The following is a 20,538-nucleotide window of genomic DNA, read 5'->3' as shown; positions in this document are numbered from 1 at the left end:
GGGGGGCTGGGCCATTTTTATATTTTATGCAATATTTTTATACTGCTTATTTATAAATGCAACTTGATTTTTGAAAAGAAAATAGGTATAAATATGCAAATGTGTGTATTTGATATTTAAATACATTTTCTTCCTTCTGTCAATTTAGCTCTTAATTTGCTTCTAAGAGTTAAATTATCTGATACAGACTTAGTACCTCTATACTGAGGCTGTCATGTGGTACCTAGTCACATATGCCGTTCTCCCCAACTGATTTTAATAAAGAATGATAAGTGGAAAATTGCAACTTTTGAGTCCAAAGAGACATCTGTTTTTGCTAAGGCACATCTTCTTACTCCTTTTTTTTTTTTTTTTTTTTTTTTTTTTTTGGTTTTTCTCCGGTACCAGGAACCGAACTCAGGACCTTGTGCTTGCCAGGCAGGCGCTTTGCCGCTGAGCTAAATCCCCAGCCCCCTAAGGCACATCTTCTTGATCTAGGCTTCAGCCAGGTCCTTCCTTTAAATTCATATGTGTTGCTGTGTACGTGTATATATTCCTAAGAAGGATCGGAGCTCTCATTAGAATCTCAAGGACATCTGTGGCAGTGAAGCATTAGGATTAAATGTACAAATATAAACTGTGTGATGCATTTTGGATAAATCTTTTCAATTTTATCCTCTCTGCTTCTCCTCATTAGATTAGTACTTAATTAATTATCAGCTTCTCAGTACACTGAGTCTTCAGAGGCTTGGATCCAACCTCGTCACATTTATATCCTACTGCCTGCTTCAGTAGTACAGGAAGGGCTGTCATTAATGATTTCTTGAAGGATCATGATGTTTTCTCTTTTGTATTTATGAATTCTCAGTGGAACAGATTTGATTTTCTTCTGGTTCTGATTTTGATCCTTTTTTCTCTGGTTTTAGGGAATTTAAGGACAAAAGTTGTTTCTCTGTACAGAGATGCCACACAAATCATTTTGGGTCAATTTGGGAACCTGGGGGGGTTGAGCAGGAGCTAGCCTGGATGCAAACACCTCCTACTCCTATGTCCTCACTTAGGCACAGTTTTGGCTGTCTGGGGTTCTTTAATTTAAATTTTAAAAATTTAGGAATATATTCTGCTTTTACTCTGTCTTTGATCCCTGTCATTTTTTTTGTTCCTAATTCTGAATTAATTCATAAGTTTTTAAATACTAAGTGGCCAAGTCACTTTTCTTTACCAGTGAAATATCTTCTTTCAATCACTGACATACTGCTAGGAGACATGATGGTCCAGATGACTGAGAAGTGGCCTCTGGTGACTGAGATGCTCATGGTCATGCCGCTGAGGGTACTAGGTGATCTGTCAGGACTGGTCAGCAACGTGCCACCTTAAAGTGGACAAGTTATCAGAGGAATCTTTAATACTTGAGAGGCAGAGACTGTAAAGACAGTGCCATACTAAACATTCTGACATTTCTCAGCATAGTTCCCTAATTCACATAATCTGCTTATTTCAATATAGATGTTTTAGAAGATACAAGTAATAAGTACAGCTTGAAATTAAACTCATATTATTTAATTGACTAGGTCATGCTTTAGTCTCTTTTTTTAATGAAATCTGTAAATTTAATGAAAGAGATGCCGTATGATCTTTTTTTTCCAATCAGATTTTATTGGTACATTTTAGGTATGTAGGATAATCACATTTATCACAGAGAATCTGTGCCCCTGTATGTGATATAACTTGTTTCTTTTTATTTGCCTATTCCCCTACATTCCCTTCAACCCTTCTTCTTCTCCCCATTTACAAATCTTTGTTTGCATTTTTTCCTTCTTTTTCATATGATCTTTAGTAAACTTCTGAATTTTAGTTTCTTAATCTTTAAAGCAAAGGTTGGTTTCATTATTTTGAATGTTGAAACAAAAATTAAAGGTTATTTTATTGAATGTAAAATGTATTTTGTACATACTCTGCACCTGGTAAGATTTGGAGGTTAATAGTAAAATATTAATGGGAATAATAGCACGAATTATGATAACAAAGTCCATAAAAGAGCCTTCACACTTCATACCACCTCATTTATGTAAAGCCCCATTTTATAGATAAGAAAAGGGAGATATATACAATGAATAAGTGGATTCTTTCACTACTGGTGTCTGTGAAACTTTCTACATTTCTAGAATTTTTTGTATGCTAAAAGTGTACATGTAGAAGACTCTGAATCAGAGAGCTTTTATTCTTTCCATTGAAAATAATTTTTCTTTAAAAAGGCAAAATTGTTGTGTTTAGCACGAACTGGTATACTGTGTAGAGAAAATACTGTGATAACTGTGCTATATCTCAAGAGACTGGTCCTGCTTATGATGCAAAGCTGAACCTTCAGCCGAAGTTGTAAACATGGGGGGGTACACTTGGTGCCTCTCTGAAATGCTGGGCCTAGAGTGTAGGCCTTTTGCTAATAAGCAGGCCAGGAGCATCCATGTATTTGGTTGTCCCTAGCATTACGTGGCCAAAAGAATGTAGTTGCATGATATCCTCTAAAATCAGGCCCACAGGAACCTTCACAGGCTGAGGTTTGCTCACTGTAGGATGAAACAGTTGTCCAGCTTCCATTTGCTACAATTTTCCTTTACTGCCACCATCCCAAGAGTATCTTCACTGACTTTGCTCAATGTGCAGTTGGGAAGACAGAAATAAAAATTCAAAAACATCTGAAATCCCATAAGCTTGAACATACATGCACGAATTTGTGATTACAGATCATTGGATTTGTATGATGTTTGGCAATTTATACCAGACACATTGACCTGTAATTTTTTAAAATTGGTAACAATATTATAAATGTAGTCTTAAGACCCCACTAAGTATTGTAAATATGTTCTTAAGATAATATTTACTATAATGAGTACATTTAGTGTAGTGCATGCTGGAAGTTCATAAACAGAGCAAATTCATACAACTAGAGCTTCAGTTAAGAAACTGAATATTGCTAGCAGAATGCCATTGTCCTTTCCAGGTCTTTCATATCTTATAAAAGAACAACTGTTATCTCGACTTTGAATATAATAGGCTGGCTTGGTCCAGTTTTGTACTTTGCATAAAAATTTGTAGAGTATACTCTTTTCTGTCTGCTTCCTTAGCTTAGCATTTAAGTCTGTGGAGTTCATTCATTTGGGTGGACACATTTTAGATACCTCACCTCCCTTTTCCATCCCCCTTGCTCTTGGGCCAACCCTAGAACTTTACCCGTCTCAGTGGAGATGCATTCTTGCCATGCCTACCTCTCCTTCCTTCTATAATTATCTTCTTTATGCCTAGAGATATCCGAAGATAGCTATCCATTTGTTTCATCCACTGTGAATCTCCCACAAAAGCAATATCTCTGTGCAAAAAGCATATTTTCATTATAAATAGACACTAGAAAAGTGACTGAACTAATGATGAATGCTCACACTTCTGTTGTATGCATGGAACCCATTACCTTCTCAACATGATATCCATTTTCTTACCTTTATTAGTACCTGTTTGCAGTACATAATGATTATGCTCTTTGTGGGGAACTGGTGCATGCACATAACACACCTCAATCATTTTTCTGCCCTCCCTTGCCCTCTTTTTTCTGCCGGAATCAGATGCATTTGTTTATCTTATAAGTCCTTATAAGGTTAATTATCATAAATAAAGATTAATAGCTGGACTAATGGGCCAAAAACATATAAAACACGTGCAGCAATTATACTAAATTAAGGCTCACTTTTAGATATGTTGTCCATGCTGGATTACAATAACTTTTTTCTGTTTTTTTTTCCTATTGTCTGACTTTCATTTTACTTCACTTAACGTTATGGTCTCAAGGTGCATCTGGGGATATCCCTTTTCTAATGTGAATATGTTTATTATTCCACGAAGAGAAAGGGGAGAAGCATAAAGACAGAAATTCTGATCTTTACTTGCCTCTGACTCAATTATTTCATCTTTTCCATTCTTTTCATCCCTTAGTCTATAATATTTGGAAGGCAAGGATAACACCTTATGAAATCTCCTCCTCTGTATTCTGTATTCATGGTGAACCCATACGAGTGGTGGCCAACCTACAGCATGTGTGGGGAGCAGGCTTTGTATTATTGAAAGCTCTACCAAGTTTGCCATCACTGATAGTGATTGTCTAATCACTATGAAAATAATTCATTGGTTGGTATTCGAAATAAAGAGATAATGGAGACAATGGCTCATGTTAGCACTAAAAACTATAATTCACAATCAGTTGCTCTGAAGAGTCTAGGAGTGGTTGTAGGGACACAGAACAGAAAAGAATTAAGGCTGTTTCTACTTAGGGAAGACTTAGAGAGAGGTGAGCCCTGCATAGACGACAATGAATCCAAAGGGAAATCCTGCTTAGCTGAGTCACAGCTCAGCTCTTCCTCTTTGCCTTTTCGTTGCTTTTTCCAGCTTCTCATGAGAGGTAATTGTTACTTCTCTAAGCTTTCCAACTCATGATTTTACTGTCACGCAGCAGAACTCTGCGAGAAATAAAGTACTACAAGTGAATAATTCTTCAAGATTCTTCAAGAACCAGGTTCCTTGGCAGGACAAGAAACTCTTTACCTACCCTTCTTTTTCTGCCTGTCTCAAGTATTTAATAGGAAGGAATAATAAAATTTGTGTATCTTATTATAAATACATAGTAGCAACATGACAGGTGGTAAATCAATGTTCCAGGAACAAATTTCAAACGACAGAGTCTACAGTACACTTCCAATACTAATAATGTTTGATGAAAACCTCAGAATTTCAAATGGTCAGGGCTAGCTGCCTTCAAGGGTATTAATAGGGCTTCACAAGGGCTCTGGCTTTTCCTGAGGCAAAAGAATAGCCAGAGTTATAGAATCAAAGCTGCTTTTGTTTTCTTGGCATGCCAAGCTTCTGTAGGAGTGTGAATGGAAAAACCTGATATGTAACTAAACCTGCTTACTTGGACAGATCACTACCAAGGCATTCCAAACTTGTCCAGCTAGAGGAATGGGGTGCCGGTTGGATTCCCTAGAAGTAAAATCCAAAATGAAATTTGTTAGCAAGCAATTATTAAAGAAGTACTTTTACAGGGAATCAGTAAAGAAAAGGGAGGAGCAAAGAAGGAGAGGAAGCCAAGCAAAACTCCCTCATGGGGAGCTGTAAGTTTTCTCCCACACTCTGGAATGTGAGCTATGTCATAGGAAGTTATGGCACCAGGGAAACTCAAAGATTTAGAGATTGGGTTTACATATCCCTCCAGTTGGTGGGTTATTCAAGATAAGGGGAATGTAAATTTCTAGACATTCTGCCTTTCCTTGGTGTGGGTAGATGGGGTTATGAAAGTCTAAGGACAGTTTTACTGAAATGGTGCTACCTGCTAAATGAAAAAGGATATTGAATGGTATATATGCATATAAAAATGGTAAAAAGTGACCCAGACAGATCTAGGTGGAGAAAAATTAATCTTTATTAAAAAAAGTGGCACTCAAAAGTTGTGATAAAGTATCTTGACTAATAATCAGAGTAAAGAATCAAGACTAGATAAAGTAATGTGTTTTTTTATTTTAAAAATAAAAGAAGGAAGACATTAACAGACAGACAACCTTTTACAAAATAGCAAAAGAACAGTACAGACAATACAGAGTTACAAACTGGTAGGAAATTAACAATGCTTGTTGTATTATATACTGATATCTTCAAAGTGGTTTCTCAGGAAAACAAACAGAGACATGCAATATTGATCAATCAAGGACTCATTAACAGTTTCTTTCAGCAAAGAAATAGAAGACCGTAGATCAACTATGTTAACTATCCTGGTCAACTATGTTAACTATCCTATATATACATACATACAAAGTTTCTCCTTCTTTCTCTTTTCTTTTCCCACATCGCAGTTGCCCTTTATTCTTGAGCATTTTTCTACCATTTCACAATGTCTATCATACCTCCGAGTTTTTATTAACTCTTTCAGGTTTTACACTAGTGAGATAATGCGGTGCTTACACATGCAGGTCTGATTTATTTCACTTATGAGTATGGTCTCTAGTTGTGACCATTTACTTATAAAAGTCTTGAGTTGTTCTTCCTTTATAGCTGAGTAATATTTCATTATATAAAAGTACCACAATTTTCTTATCCATTCCTTGGTGGATAGACAGTTGGGTTGCTTCCACAATTTAGCATTTACAAACTGTGCTGCTATGAACATAGGTGCACATATATCACTGTGATATGATGTTTTGAGATCTTCTGGGAAAATACCCAGCAGGGGGATAGCTGGGTTGAATGGGACCTTCAGACATAGTTTTCGGAGGAATCTGCAAACTGATTTCCACAGTGGTTTCACCAGTCTGCATTCCCACCAGCAGTGGAGAGGGTTCCTATTTCTCCACAGCCTCACCAGCATTTGTTATTGGCTGATTTCTTAATACTAGCCATTCTTACTTGGGTAAGGTGGAATCTCAGTGTTGTTTTAATTTACATTTCTTGAATGACTAATGATGTTGAGCATTTTCTCATGTATTTATTTGCCATTTCTATTTCATGATCTGAGAAGTGTGTATTCATCTCAGCTGCCCATTTTTGGATTGGGTCTTTGAATTTGGGGAGGCTGATACTTTTTAATTCTTTATGTATTCTAGATAGAAGCCCTGTGTCTGAGGGACAGTCAACTAAATTTTTTTCCCAGGTTGTGAGCTTTCTTTTTACTCTACTGGTGATTTCTTTAGATGTGCAGAAATTTTTCAGTAGGATTACATCCCAGTTGTTGCTTCTTTGAAGTGTTTCATGTGCAGTTTGATTTTTGATCATGAACTCTTTGCCTTACCACTATGTCTTCAAGGTTTTTCCCTATTTTCTCTTCCAATAGATTTAGTGTTTCTGTTTTAATATTGAGATCTGTGATCCATTTTGACCTGAGTTTGGTGCATGGTGAGAAGAACAAGTCAAGCCCAAAGCCCAAAGAAGGGAGGAGATTATAAAGATTAGGGCAGAAATTAATGCAACTGAGACAAAGAAAACCCTCCAAAATATAAATGAATCAGAGTTTGTTCTTTGAAATAATAAATAAAATTGATAAACCCTTAGCCAAACTTACCAAAAGAAGGAAGGAAAGAACTCAGATTCATGCAATAAGGAATGAAAAAGATGAAATTACTACAGATTCCACTGAAATTCAGAAGATCATTAATATCCACTTTCAAAATCTTTACTCCCATAGAACAGAAAACTCAGAAGAAATGCACAGATTCCTAGATATGTACAAGCTACCAAGGTTGAGTCAAGAAGATATCAAATTCCTGAACAACCCAATATCAATTAATGAGATTGAAAATGTGATTAAAAACTTCCTGACAAAGAAAAGTCCAGGCCCTGATGAATTCACAGCAGAATTTTACAAGAAATTCAGAGATTTAATACCAAAACTCCTCAAGCCCTTCAATGAAATTGAAAAGGAAGCAATTCTCCTTAACTCATTTCTGGAGGCAAGAATCACACTGATACAAAGACCAGAGCAAGACCCAACCAAGAAAGAGAACTACAGACCAATCTCCCTAATGAATATATATGCAAAGATAGTCAATAACATACTAGCAAATAGAATGTAGCAAATCACCAAGAAAATCATACATCACAACCAAGTTAGATTCATTCCAGGAATGCAGGGCTGGTTCAATATTCACAAATCTATAACTGTTATATGCCATATCAATGGAGCCAATGACAAAAATCATGTGATCATCTCAATAGATGCAGAAAAAGCTTCTGACAAAATCCAAAATGCATTCATGATAGAAACTCTACAGAAAATAGGAATAGATGGTCTTTACCTTAACCTGATCAAAGCCATCTATGATAGTCCAACAGCCAACGTCATTCTAAGGAGACAAAAACTGAAAGCTTTTACTTTAAAATCAGGTACAAGCCAAGGATGTTCACTGTCACTACTTCTGTTCAATATAGTTCTGGAACCATTAGCTAGAGCAATTAGACAAGAGAGAAATAAAAGGAATAAGGATAGGAAAGGAAGAAGTAAAACTATCACTATTTGCAGATGACATGATACTTTGCATGGAAGACCCCAAAAATTCCACAAGAAGACTCCTTGAATTAATCACCAAATTCAGCAGTGTAGCTGGACACAAAGTCAGCACCCAAAAATCTATAGCATTCCTATACACAAACAACAAACAGACTGAAAGAGAAATTAAGGAAACCATACCTTTCATACTAACATTCAAGAAATTGAAATATTTAGGAATCAACCTAACAAGAGAAGTTAAAGATCTCTTCAGTGAAAACTACAGTACTCTGAAAAAAGGGATTGAAGAAGATTTCAGTAAATTGAAAAATATTCCTTGTTCGTGGATAGGAAGAACCAACATTGTGAAAATGCCCATAAACCCAAAATTGTACAGATTCAATTCAATTCCCATTGAACTACCATTAGCACACCTCACAGATCTTGAGAAAACATGCCTTGATTTCATCTGGAACCACAAGAAACCCAGAATAGCAAAAGCAATCCTGGGTAACAAGGACAAGTCAGGTGGACTCACAATCCCTGACCTGAAATTATACTACAAAGCTACTGTCATAAAAACAACCTGGTACTGGCCAAAAAACAGACCTGAGGATCAATGGAACAGACTGGAAGAAACAGCCACAACCACAAACACACTCAGCCACCTAATCTTTGACAAAGGGGCCAAACAAGTTCACTGAAAGAAAGATAGCCTCTTTAATAAATGGTGCTGGAAAAACTGGCTTGCCACCTGCTAAAGAATGAAAATAGACCCAGGTCTATCACAAAGCAAGATGCTGACTTTCAGGCTGGTAAATAAAACGAAGGCATATTGAAGAATCTAGGTTCTACCCTAACCTAATCTAGGTTCCAGTATAGGACCTAGTGCTTAATGGGACTCTTGAGAATGAGTCAGCTTATCTCGTATGAGCATGAGTACCTACTATGATGTCAAAGCTGAGAAACAATGTTCAGATCTAGGCCAGTATCTCTTGGACAGGGAGGCCAAGTCATCAGAAAATGGAACTGGTCTGTTAGTGTCCTCTTCCAAGTTAGACTTATTCAGAAAGCCTGGTCAAGTCTGGACATATAGTCCTGGTGTGGGGAAAGTGGAGTATGCTCGAAATTTGGCTACTCTCTGCTAGTAATATTTCTAGGTTAGGAACTACGTGAGATACTCAAATCGGTTGTGTCTACAACTAGTTGCTTCTGTATGCCCCATATGCAGCAAATGTCTTTATGATTCAGAGTTTTGTGTTCATTATTCCAAATTCATTTTTCACTATAATCCTTCCTTTCATTTTGTTTCTACTTTTTACTCACATCTAAGATGCCTTCTTGCTTATCTAAACATGCGTATGAGTGATTTTGCCTTAATAGGCAAATAAGATCAAGTCTATCTTAACTTTAGGAAATTCATTTAACATGCATTTATTGACTCTTCTATATATAAGAAATTACATTCCAAGCATTAACTGAGGTTTCAGAAATTATTCACATACATACATATATTCCTTAAAAAGTAAGTATGCAGGAGTAGTTTTGTAGCTCTATTTAAAGTGTGGGACTAGGTTATCTTCTGGGAATATTGTGTATAAAGGCAAGTTAATAAAGGCTCCCTTTAAATAAACTTGTCAGATAAAAATGGGATAGTATATTTCTTGGACATATTTGTACTAAAATTATTTGCTATTTAATTGGTATATTTTCCTTTGCTAAGTCTGGAAACCTTACTAAAAATGCATGCTCACTCCAGGCCAGCATTTCCTCTTCAGGAAGTAAGGCTCGTGGGAGCTCAGCAGTCACTGGAGAGAGGCATCGCTGATCACTGGAGCAAGCTTAGCTAAGGGAGCTGTCTGACTTGTGCAGACTCAGATCCCAGCTCTGTCAGCTCCAAGTGATACTCCCTAAGCCAAGAATTGAGCTCTTAGACTTGTTTTTCATCTGTATAATGGGGACAAAGCAACCTATTTCCCAAAGTGATTGTTAGACAGCAGATGTTCAGGGAAAGTAATCTCAGCCCTTTTAAATAACAGACAATAGGCATGTATTATTTGTTCAAAATGTCATTTCCTCAAATGAGACTAGAAGGAAGGAAAAGTACTCAGCAGCATTTTGAAGTTTCTTTGGATTGTAATTCAATAGAAAAAATATCAATTTGACAAGAACAGCTGCATCTGTTCTACATTTCACAGGTGACAGACTGCAGTGCCCTTCCAGGGAAAGTGAAGATTTTACTTGTTCACAAATATAAGATTCATGATAACAAAGCCAAGGTTTTGGTTAGTGAAAGGCAATAAACAACCAGGTCCCCTCATGACTAGAATCTTTTATCTCCACAATTTTGTATTTTAAATACTGTTCGGCTGTGCTCTGAAGGATCTCTGGTCTCCCCGTCCCTGATTGGTCTCTGACAAGAAGGGGCAAAAGTGTGTCCTGATTGGATGAGGATCCAGGCGTGGGCTCTCCAGTGAAGCACACCCACAATCCTGTCACATTTACTACCTTTCCTCGTATACCCAGCTCCATGTCATCTAAAGTATTTTTCAAAACAGAGAAATTGCTACTGTATTTGTCTCTTTGTTATATAAAAATCGTGTCCAAATTTAATCTGAAAATTACAGATAAAATACTATTTTTATGACTGAAAAATGCCATGGACTGCTTAAATTCATTATGACAAATATGTGAATATTCTCTTAGCGAGGCCCTTCCTTTCCTGGCTTAATCATGTACCTGTGTGACAGTTGCCAAGGAGACAAACTTTCCTTAGCCTTCTGTGGCATAGCTAGAAGCTCTGATGGCCCCCTATGTGCATTCAGAGAAATTGCTCATTTGGATGGATTTTTACTTAGAAGTGGAGTCAGTGATAACAAGAAGTGCTGCTAGATGAATTCTACTTCCTCAGGGACCTAAAGAGAATATAATTGTAGTCCAGTGAGGAATGAGGCAGAATGTGGAGTGGCTATAACTATTTGGTGTTCATTGTAAGGAGTTAGTAAATATCAGGTCAGATTTAAAGGAACAAATGAGAATGGATGAGGCAAAGCCCAACCTTTGGAAATCTTAAGTTCTGAAGTAGTAGCATCTAGAAGGCAAAAAGTAAAATGTGTTTACTATGGGGACATTTAGAGCATGTTAAAATTCAGAGGTACAAAGAGTGTCTTTGTGGAGATGGCATTTAGATACATCACTGGTAGATTTTGTACATATAATTGTGAAAAATGAAGAAAGGGGTATTTAATTTGTTTAAATTTCTATTATCAGAGGCATGGATTTATGCAGAAGGATGAGAGTAATTTCTCACATGTAGAAGACAACAGAGGGAAGAATGAATTGAAAAGAATGGACTACACTGTAGATATATTAAGTTCCAAGAGAAGGAATCTGATCTTTCTTGATAGAGAGTTGGAAGTCATTGCGGTTGAACATGTGAATGAATACAAAACCCAGGTCTCAAGCCTTGAGAAGATGCATCTGGCAGTGTCAGTGGTAGGATAATTTGGAGAGTAAGGAGAAGAGGTAAGAGCTTGCTAGATCACTAATGACTATCTTCATTCTCGTCAATGTCCAAGACTCATTAGATGTGGGAAACTCCTCAGTGGAATAGGAGAAACAGAACCTAGAGCTGGTCAGAAGTTTCACTGATTAAATATTTAGGCCAAGAGTGTCAGCACTGGAACCTGACACAGATGTGCCATGGCATATCTGGAAACCGGGCTCACTAGGCAGAATGTCACTTGCTACCATTGGCTGGATTAAGAGCTGACAAAGATTCAGACATTTAAAAATGTCTCAGAATAGAGGCAGCACAATATAAAATCATTATATTAATTGCCAACTAATATGTGCAATAGATGTTCTTGAGGCTATTTCTAGGACCTAGGGTTATTTTCACACCTACCATCCAGCCAATGATAGCAAGTGAGTGGTAACTGATTTGCTATTATAGCTCTTTGTGAGTTTGGAAAAAGCTTCCCTTTCTCTGAATAGACTCAGTTATGTGTTAGTGGGTCTTGATAGGTAAGCAAATATAGCATGGATTTTAATCTCACAGGTCTCCTTGGCCAGGCAACCATATGTGAGGTGTAACTTTCACAGTATTGCATGCAAAATTAGGATAATCATATGAAAGATCATTTCCTTCTCCTCATTTTCCTTGAGTATGAACTCATAAGACACTTCCTATGTACTGTTATCTTGCATTGTTAGTCATCTGTCCATGGGCCTCCAGTGTCTACATCTTTGGTATAAAGTCTTGCACTCAGTCGATGTTCAATGCTTGTTTATTGTCAACAATCAGTAGGTGTTTGATACATGTGCCTTTGAGTTTGCATTCTTAGGTGATATAGTCAATAAATCAGACACACAACCTTAAATAGTGTATGGTTTCTCTTATGTAAGAAACCTAAATTACAAATAGACAAGAATATAAAAGACAGTAGGAAGTAGGGAGACAGATCTTTCTCAGATGTGAAGGGAATCAAGAGATGGAGAGAAGGGAAGGACAGAGGCTGAAAAAAGGTATTAAAATGATTATATATATATATATATATATACAGTATAAAGAATGAAAACAGGTACTGCAAATATATACAAATAAAAAATAAAAAAACATATATTGTCAGGGTTCTTTAAAGTTATCCCACTTTTACCCTGCTTTAGATTTTAGTAACATCCAAGACAATTTATGCCAAGGTTCAATTTACATTTAGACTGCAGCTCTTGAGATGAGTCTGGCTTGATCACCAGGAGGCTGATATGAAGAGCTTTGGCTGCTAGGGCAGCCATATTTTTTGAATGCACCTGGAGATCATCTTAAAGAGGAAATCTTTTTCTTGCTTTATTTCTGACTATTGAACAGAAACTCAGAGCAGGTGCAGCTTGCCATGCAGAACAAGAGGCAATGACTAGTAAATAGGCAATAGACAAACTACTGGTCAGGCTGGGGAGCATCTATTTTTGGCCTAGAGAAAACCTGCTGGGTGGGAATTGGTTTCTCCTGTATCGGATGACGTCTGCTGAGTCAGATTCCAGCAGAAGCTTTGCCTTTTAAAGGAATAATCTCAATTCTCAAAAACAGTGATGCAGAACCTAGAAAAGCACTTTTCATTCAGGTTTATGAAATGGTAACATTGTAATAATTATTTCTCAGATTCAAATTGGGTCCCAAGCTTTTAAATTTATTGTTCTTTAATATAGTATCAACCTCACAAGGTAAATTCTATGACCTTTATTTAAATAATGAGTCAGCTGAGTCTTCAAAACTGATGTAGCGATAGGGACTACCTTCAAATCCAGGTGTGTGTAGCACCAGATCCTGTATTCTCTTCTTTATACTGTACTCCCTATTCCTGTAATAGTGGCCATTCTGGACTCCATAAGGACTTTTTTCTTGTACATATTAAATCATTGATTTACTTGCCCCTTTAGTACTTTTAGCAGTTTTTTTATACAAACAGATACTCTTGTTGGAGAGTCTTATTGTCTAGAAATCCCCTCAACTGTTATATTTTTATTTAAGCAATGACACTACCAGGCAACTGATATTTAAGTAACATGTATTGATTAAATAACAACAACCAAATCTTTGATGTGCTCTTTGTGAGCTTTCCAGACACCCCTCCCACATGCATTTATCCACACACCTGATCTATAAAAACAATATGGCTAAATCAAAGTTTGGAAAAATGTCAGCATTTCCACATAGTAATGTTGTGTACATTTAATGATGCTAGACCACATCTTCCTAGGTTACTAAGAAAAATTTATTAGAAAATCATTTCAGATCCAATTAAAGAATTCTGTTTATGTTGAAAGTTGATTCTAGTATAATGCATAGACTTAAAGTACCAGAATTGATTTTGTGGAGTCAGTACAATAGTATTTCAAAGCACAATTTCATACATCATGGATTTAAATCAATCTTCAACCTCATAAAATTGTGAGCCTTTAGGCAAGTTTTTATCTCTTCAATTGAGATAAAATACTCTCAAACATAAACTAACAAGATTATATTTTATAAGAATGCCTTATAAGAAATATGACTTTTCATAAGAATAATATTTTTAAAAATAAAATATATATGGTTGTGAGTAGTATAGTACAAAGTAAATGTTTCCTAAATATGTTTTCATTTTTAATTTTTATTAAATTTATCCTGCTGCAACCATTATATAGACATAACTTGCAATCTGTAGGATTGATTTGTAATTCATTACAGAATTTACCCCTGAGGTTCAGCAATGTTTCTTCTGGAATAAAGCTACCACTACTCATTATAAATATATTAATGGGATTAAATGAAATAACATGTAACAGGTTCTCACAATATTGGCTGAACATCATTGGTATTAGTTGGTGTGTGTTGACTCAGAAACCTCAATTACCTTGAAAATATCTTTTTTCTAAAGAAATTATTGTCACAGTTCTATCTCTGGCAAAATTACTGAAAAATATTATCCCCTTTTGGAGGTCTATTATTTAGCTCATTGTGTTATGTGTTGAGAAAAATATGAGGAAATCACAAAACTTTTAATTTGGAGTGTAAATCTGTGCAACTACTTTAGAGGGTAATTGGCATATTTAGTAAAAGTGAAGAACATCTTTCTACTCAGCGGTAGCACTTCTTCGTGGCTATTTCTGAAGAATTCTTACAGATGTGTACAAGGCAAAATGTATACGAGTAGATAAGTACAATAAGATTAATCATAGTGAGGGTTATAACAGCCTAAATTTAGGAAATACCCTCACTAATCTCTTAGTTGTAAGGTTAACTAATACTGATAGAGAAATAAACTAGATACTTTTGTAATAGCTATGTGAATCTCTAGACTTAAAGTTGAGCAGGAAGAAAGACAGCTATAAAAGAATCTATGTGTATTAGAATATCATTTATGTAAGTTGCTCATCCTAGAGAGATACAAATGCATGCTTCTGCATGACACTTTAACTATAGTATGATAGTTAAGTCTGGAGAGGAAAAATGAGGGGAGAGATGGGAGATAAATGTGGCTTTATATGTTTAACAGTTTATTTAGATGTTTGTTCAAGAAATTTTTAATATATTTGTATATCAGTAAAGCATTTGTGAAGCTTCACCTATTAAACTGTGGCACAGGCCTAAGAATCTTTTGATAAGTAAGACAGGACATAACAATTTGTCTTGCTTGAGACCTGGATATTTGAAATTTTTTGGTTAAAGACTTACTATGTTGATGATGGTATGAGTGAGACTGTCTAGCTGCGTCAAATGGAGTAGTAAAAGTGATTAATGAATCATCTTGATGATTCTCATATGTCAAAAATCCAGGTAAATTAGAATCAGATCTTATGTGACTAATCTAAAAAGGTGCTGTTCAGTTATTAACTGCCTTTTGTAGCCTGAGAAACAAATTAAATAGAGGCTGATCTAATGTCGACCATAGGGTGGTGCTCTCGAGGCTGAGTAAGGTAGACTGAATAGGCTGAATCACTAATTACGTTAATAAGTTTAGGGTTAAATCTCAGGAGGTCATTCTGTCCTTGAGGATGTTGATAATGGAATCAAAGAAAGTAATCGTAGTTGTTGATGGGCTCTGCCTGAGGAAGTTCAGCTGAGGAGCAGGGATAGCAGTTAACCTGGGTGGAACTCCACATTCTCCAATACTACTACTGTGGATAGGGCTGGTCTGTACCATTTTGTCAATAGTAGTTCTCCATCCTACCCCGTGTTCTGTCTACACAGGTGTAGGCATGTATAAAAGAAAGGTTCCTGGAAGCTTTTTGACCTAGGGAAATTTGATATTGATCTTTTATTTTTCTGATGAAGACAATATTTCCATATTGGTAGGTAGAATGTGAAGAATGGAGTGGGGGCATGGGGTAACCTTTTAGTGACTTGAGGAATATGACAGGTTAATGATATTCCATGCCTGAGCAAGAAAGGACACACGGACTGGGTAAGTGGTCTGGTGCCCTTTGCATGAGGAAGATCTTGTAGCGTGCACCTACCTGTTAAGTAGTATATTTGGTACCATGTGTGGTCATCACAGGGTCTTCAGGGAAGTCTAGCAGGAGTGGACTGGCTCCAGAGAGTCCAGAGAGAAAGGTTAGTAGTGAGCTGCTGCAGCAGCTTGGGACTAGGCTATTATTTGTCTGTCTGAGAGACTGCCTATGAGACCTCATAGTTTGTCTAGCTTTGAAAACATAAAATTTTAAGAAAAATCAGCAGCTCATACTTCAGAATAATTTTCAACTGCGTAATATCTTAAGAAACTACCTTAGTACTGTATTTCAACTTTCAATTTTAATTTTATATTTGAAAATTCAGTTTGGTGTTTTGAAGACAATTTATTCTTAAGACTCTCAAAGTGAAAGCAATGATCTTTCATTTAGAGAAGCCGAAGCTGGGGGTGGGGATTTAGCTCAGCGGCACAGCACCTGCCCGGCAAGCGCGACGTTACGAGTTTGATTCCCGGTACTGGGAAAAAAAAAAAAAAAAAATAGAGAAACGGAAACAGTATCCTAAACTCTTTGGAATTCTTGTGCTTGATAGTAAATGTGGTATTTCCAAAGATCCAAGAAGCTTTGTGGTGGTTTCCAGTGTCACTGTTCCATAAACTATATTGTGTTTAGAAGTAGAGTTAAAAGGTGCCATAATGCCTTCATAGCACACATTCTCTCCTCCTATTTGCTATAACACCTTCTACCTGGTCTTTCTGTCTGTAGTCCTTCCTGTTTACCTCCTACACAGTCTCCATTGATTGGTCAGGGTGACATTCTGCTTAAAGTACTTCAAAATCTTCCATTGTCCTGGGGAAAAGCCTGGACTTCTTAATGCTGCTTAAATGGTTTTTAATTATGTCTATGGTGTATTTCCCCTTGCCACGAAAATCATTTACATTTCTTTTCTAGCCATGTTTTCTCTACCTCCTGGATCCTTCAGCAGCTTGTGATGGCGCAGCTCTAGGCATTTCCAGATGCTTTTCCTTAACTGTGAACTGTCTTTATAAACATTTTCTCTCTCCTCTCTATTCTTAACCCCATTGAACAACAAACTGAACATAAGAAATTCTTCTACCAGATCACTTTTCTCACAACTGTTTAGAAAACCATCCAAAGGGTAGGTTTTGACCTTGATCAAGGACACAATGGGAAAGGTAATTGTGTTTTCCCTGGAAAGAGCTTCTTAGTAGAGAAGATTTTTATGAATTTTAGAAATATGCCCTGAAGGTAGCAAATAAAAGTAAATTCCTTTGCAAGGTCATATGAAACATTTGAATGACTCTTACCAAAATGCTGTGTAATAATGACAAATTGATGAGATCCCAAATCAGCCAGCCTGGAAGGGGTGACAGACAGATGTTCACGGTAGCCTCTCATCACCAAGTCTCATAATTAATTTTATTGTATTCAGAATGAAGTTATGGCTGCTCTTAATGCTAATAGCAGCATAAATGTACTAAGAAAATAAGAATTTGTTAATGTTTATTAAATGCAATCTCATTCTCAATAGCCTTACTCTCTTCATTGTGAGTCTTATATCATTACCTAGCACTAGCTAACCTCAATTTTGTTATTAACAAATGTGGTTGATACTATTTCCAAGATTGAAATACCATGAAGATAAATTTAGGCAATGTTAATGTATATTTGCATAGTCCTTGGTGTACAGATTATTCCAAAACTACTTATCTCTCTGCTGTTTCCTTATCTTTATAGGTTTTGGCTTTGTCGTAGCCTCTAATGAACAATGGTCAAAAGCACAGGGTCTTTTTACCCTCAGTCTTTGCCTAACCGCCTCTTACAAATTTCTCATGTGAAGGCAAATGTTACTTCTTCATCTATTACTTTTCTTCTGATCTTCCTGGGGTAATCTGCCATTTTCCCTTGTATGGTGATGTTAGTCCATACACACTTACATGAGCTTCTTCTCATAAAGCACTTCAAGTCAGGACCCACATTTTATTTTGTTTATTTCTAACATACAGTATTTGGTGCATGTATGTGTGAATGAATGAATGATTGAATGAGTGAGGAATGAATGAACAGATGAACAATTAACCAACAATGCATTTAGTGACAGGACATATGTATACTTGAGTGGAAGAATGTTTAATATGCTTCCATTAGTGTGACCACCGTCCACGGAAGGATCTCTCAAGTGACTGTTCTTGACTCTGTGCTGCAGCCCTGGAAATTCCAGTCTGGGCTACGGAGTACAACTTGTCATTCAGTCTTTGCACATAGTCTTGGATTAACAGAACATCAAGGCAGTCTTTGACTTTTGTGCACAGTTTTAGAGCTTAGTTTTAGCTGAGAAGTTTTGGACATAGATGGGGTGGATAATTTAAAGAACCTTCTGGGTCTCCCTGCAGGATGAAGACTTATTTCTCCAGCTTTAGAGACTGTAATAGGCGGAAACTATCTCAACTGAATAAAGCTGCCTTGTCCAAAATGATACCTCTTTATAGAGCAACTTATATCTAGTGACCAGTTCGGGTGGAAACACAAAATCTTGGGCACTTCACCACAAATGAGAACATTTCTAAAGGGCCATTATAGCTTCAGATTTCCCACAGCATTAGGTGATGCCTTTGTTAATGCTCCATTGCACGACTCTTCTACCCAATCCTGTCTCTTTCCCTTCCTCAACTTGGACTCCAAGAGTAATTCCTGATAAACTATCTATGTGCTAATCTTCATTTCTGAGTCTGTGTTTCCAGAAACATATCATGTGATAATGGACCCTAGGGATGACTTGAGGAAGATATCAAGATGCATTTTTGGATTCAGATTTCTTACCATGCAAGTGTCTATAGAGACTTCTGTCTAGATTCATGGTTAGATTCATACATTCTCTAGTAGAGGGTAGCTGAGTGTTTGCAAAATTTATATACTTTGTGAATTGTAATGTTCTTCCAGTTCAGTGAATATCCTATCAGGGCCAATGTATAAAGTATTTACAGGATATGGGAAGAACAGTATATACTATAGTATATAATTTAGGGATAGTGAAATCAGGTAGAAGTCGCTAATTGGTACTTAGAAAAAAGTAAGAAAATAATATGCATGGATAACCAGCAATTCAAAGCCTGATGTGAATGTAGAGGATGCCCATGGTGTGTACACTGTCCTTTGACTATGGAAAACGAGGGTGGATAAGGGTATGCAACAATGCTAGGTCTTCAACATATGACTAAATCTAAAATTTCAACTGAGGCATATCTATTATGACAGAATCATCATGGTATTTGAGAAAGAATAGTACATTGACATGTGGGATGGGGCATTTGCATTGACAAATCCCAGCATCAAAAGTACTAGGATTCTCTGTGCCTCAAAAAGTGGCTCAGACTTCCTGACTAGGCTCCATTATTTGAGATTGAGTCAAAGTTTTCTTACCTTTAACACACAAATATTTCTTAGGAGCTCAAGGTTACAAAGTCAATGGCCAAGATTAAATTACAGTGAACCAAGTTGGAGTTAATATGAATCCTGAGAAGAAAGTAAGATTATCTAATGGGTTCTGAGTGTGATGGATAAAGGAGACAAGAATAGGAAGCACTTCAATACAATGCCGTGTCTGCAATACGTAGGATATGCTGTTCTATGAACTAAGGTATGGAAGCAGTAGTGCTCCGATCATTATCATTCCAGTGATTCCCTTTGGAGGAATCTGTGTTTATTATACTTCAAATTTCAGATTCTTAGATATTCTAGTTGCCAAAGGGAAAATGCTTCCAACTAGGGAGATACAGCAAGATTCCCACTGAGTTATAGGCTATGGCTATTGTCTAGGGAAACTAAAGTTCCTCTTGGAAAAGAAAGAATGGGAAACAGAAGATTTCCAATTATGGAAAGAATCATTAATAATAATCATGAGAAAAAAAACATAGTGGGAGCAGAGAAGAATACATTTGATACCCAAACAATTTACTTGGATATCCTCTGTTGTTTCGTTGCAGAATTTCATGGTCAATGGGCAAATGCAGCAAGCTTAGCTTAAGACAGCTGTTGTGACCAGGTATGCCGAGTTTTTAGATTTGTGAGTGTGGATCATAACCTAAGGAAGATTGCTGTGACAAGTATATGTGTTAGATGAGGATGAAGGGATGCAGAAGGAACAGTGAAAGGTAGATGGTAAATATCTGTTGTGAATTCAAGAACAGTTGCAGCAGCCTGGGTTACATTTTTCCTATTAAAATTCCTTTTCTGTGTTTTCCATAGGGAGAGAGGCCTACTGGGCTCCTTCAGTAAAATTTACTTGAAGAATTACATCTTAATGCTGCAAAGAGTACATTATAGTAGATACTCAGATTATCAGAATTGAAAGACTTATTTTCCTGGATGCTGGGAGTGCTTCTAGCAGACAGCTCTCAGCTGTTAGCCTTCTTTGGGAAGTGCCTAACTGAAGAGATATGCTTTTCTCAAGGTTGTCTGTCTTTCTTGGGCCAAGTAATAGCTGCTTGAAGTAAGGTGGTGAAGGTCCTGATATAAAACACTGCAGAAAACTCATCTATCTTCAGGAATCCTTATGACATCAGCTGGGGACTTCA

The sequence above is a fragment of the Chinchilla lanigera genome, unplaced genomic scaffold, assembly GCF_000276665.1.
Source record: "Chinchilla lanigera isolate Chin_1 unplaced genomic scaffold, ChiLan1.0 scaffold00020, whole genome shotgun sequence".
Lineage (NCBI taxonomy): Eukaryota > Metazoa > Chordata > Mammalia > Rodentia > Chinchillidae > Chinchilla > Chinchilla lanigera.
The sequence above is the reverse complement of the archived record's forward strand: the minus strand, read 5'-3'. Positions refer to the sequence as shown.